The sequence below is a fragment of the Oxyura jamaicensis genome, unplaced genomic scaffold (genome assembly GCF_011077185.1).
Source record: "Oxyura jamaicensis isolate SHBP4307 breed ruddy duck unplaced genomic scaffold, BPBGC_Ojam_1.0 oxyUn_random_OJ70624, whole genome shotgun sequence".
Lineage (NCBI taxonomy): Eukaryota > Metazoa > Chordata > Aves > Anseriformes > Anatidae > Oxyura > Oxyura jamaicensis.
This window is the reverse complement of record NW_023310097.1, coordinates 761-3,337: the sequence shown is the minus strand read 5'-3', so window position 1 is coordinate 3,337 and position 2,577 is coordinate 761. Positions and strand designations below refer to the sequence as shown.

General features: G+C 47.8%; 1 long non-coding RNA gene across 1 annotated transcript; it reads right to left on the bottom strand.

The window, feature by feature from the left end:
• Positions 1-230: 230 nt before the first annotated feature.
• Positions 231-1,164, bottom strand: LOC118159486. Its single transcript, XR_004747139.1, has 3 exons — positions 1,062-1,164; positions 802-807; positions 231-414 (listed from the first exon to the last, which is right to left on the bottom strand). It is a non-coding gene; the product is annotated as an uncharacterized LOC118159486 (long non-coding RNA).
• Between the last annotated feature and the right edge of the window lie 1,413 nt (positions 1,165-2,577).

Here is a 2,577-nt window from a genome sequence, read left to right as displayed (position 1 = left end):
CAGCCACAGAGATGAGCCCTGCAGCCACTCCAACACCTATCACACACCCTACAGCCACTCCAATTTACTGTGACAGTCCCTGAAGCCACTCCAATCCCTGTGAGAGGCCCTGCAGGTACAATAACTCCTGTGACAGGCCCTGCAGCCACAGAAACTCCTGCAACAGGGCATGTAGCAACTCGTGTGACAGGCCCTGCAGCTACTCCATCTCTTGACATGGGCCCCACAGGTACACCAGCCCTTGCCACAGCCCCTACAGGAACTCCAAAACCTGTGACAGTCCCTACAGACACTCCAACTCTTGTAACAGACCCAACAGCTGTTCCAACCCTGTGACAGACCATGCACACACTCCACCTCCTACAACAGGCCCTACAGACACTCCAACACCTGTGACAGAAACTGCAACCACTGCTGTAATATACAATAAATGTTTGTTCATTGTTCTGTTCGAAGAGTGGGGGTAGTGAAGGTTCCTGGGAGATAAGAAACTGTGAAGCGCCTGGCTAGACATTATGAAATTCCTTACTTAATGTAACAAAAGAGTACATAAAGGATTCGCTTGAAACCGGCAAGGAGGAGGGAGCCCACCCCCCTTCCCCACTTCTTTCATCTTCTGCTTAAAGTCACTGTTGCAAGGCTCATATAACCACTTCTTGATAAGTTGTTAACTAGTTTGGCAGCATCCTGCCTTCCTGCTTCATGCTGGGCCGACGTGACCAGATAAGGGAAAAGAAGTTGAGTCACAATGCAGAGGAAAACTACGGCCTTCATCTTCACGACCACCAAAGGGCCTGAGACGACCCCCTAGCAACAACATGCGCAGCCGCAGAACATACCAGGATGTGTCACGTATACCGGAACCACCAGGCAATAAAAGGAAGGTTCTGGGGCGGGGGGGGTGGGGGGGTGGGGGGGTGAGGTGCGTGCTGTTGGCAGAGCGAGACTCCCCGGCCGCCCTGTTTTGCTTGTTGGCTGCTTACTTAATAAAATCATTTGCATTATTGGACGTGACCCTCTCTGTCAATTAATTGAGAGCTAATTTATAACAACTGCAGCACCTGTGATGGGCCCCATGGCTGGACCAGAATACAACTCATGCCACTATCAGTTGCTCCTATATGCAAGAGAAAATAATGAATGTGAAAGTAAGTTGTTGTTGTTTAAAGGAAAAAAAAACTCCTACCCAGACAAGAAAGGAGGTAGAAGAAGATGAAGCAGGCTACTCCAAAGCTGGGCTATAATGGGAGCAGGAGGATGAAGAAGAGATTAACCACATGATTTCTATAGCAGGGTGAGCCATGAGATATGTGAAAAGATTTCAGCCATCAAGCTGTCATCTAGGCGAGCACACTGTCACCTGGCTGCTCTGGTGCTGGGAGAAAGAGGCCAACAGCCTGGAATTAGAGGGCAGGTAAACCAAGCAGCTGGGATCCCTCTTTAGGGAAGGGGTGATTGACAGAGTGATTGGAAAAAGGGTACAAGGAACTTATTCCAGTCAGGCGTGAACGAAATATATCCCTTGAAGGAAGATCTTGCATGACAATCAGACAAGTGGACAACCATCTACAGGGCTATCCTGTACCTGATGGCCTTGGCTGTGCTGAAGGTGATATATAGAAACCTAGACAACAGCTATCCAAAGATCCTGATGAATTTCACTTGACCCATGTTGTTGAAATTTGTACAGATAGCACAACCATCATATGCCAACTCATTGGCAGAAATAGCATGGAAAGTCCAAGAGAAACCCACGGTGGATTAATCAGCTAGCCAACTCTGGAAGTACGAAGAAAGTCACTCTTCTTCCCTTTGTGCCTGTCTCTGAGCTGTCAATCTTTCTCTAGATTTCCACCAAGTTAAAGAGAATACATATTCCTCCTCACCTGTAGAAACCAATACCTATGCTACTAGGACTAAGTGTCCCTCTGCTTAAGACAGGGAATATAGTGGGTACACACCATGTGCCACCCTGTGGTTTTACCTGTGTGACCATGGAGAGGACTTGAGAAAATAGAATGGAAAATCTGCCTTGACCCTAGAGGCATGGATACATGAATTGCAAGAAAAAGCAATCACAAAAAGGGTTTCTTCTGAGACACTGATGCTCCAATTTCCAGCAGGCAGTCCTCCTGACATAGTAATGGATACTAGGAGCAGGACTAGAGGGGTCCTGTCTCCAGCCAGGGGGAGTAAGGGGTCAATTGGGTATATTGGACTGTGTGGATTCAACAGCCTGACACATAAGACTTATAAAAGTATGAGGCACTAGTGGACACTGGAGCACAGTGTACTGTGATGCTAAAGAGTGGCAGAACCCATTTGTATTTCCGGAATGACACTGGGATCCCAGCAGTTAACTGTATTGGAGACTGAAGTGAGTCTAACTGGGAAGGAATGGCCAAAGCACCCCTTTGGGCCTGGCCCGGAGACTATGTGCATTCTTGACATAGACTACCTCAGGAGAGGTTACATCAAAGATCCAAAAGTTTACCCGTGAGCTTTTAGCAGAGCTGCTGTGGAGACAGAGGACATTAAAGAGTTGTCTACCTTGCCCAGTCTCTTGGAAGACCCTTC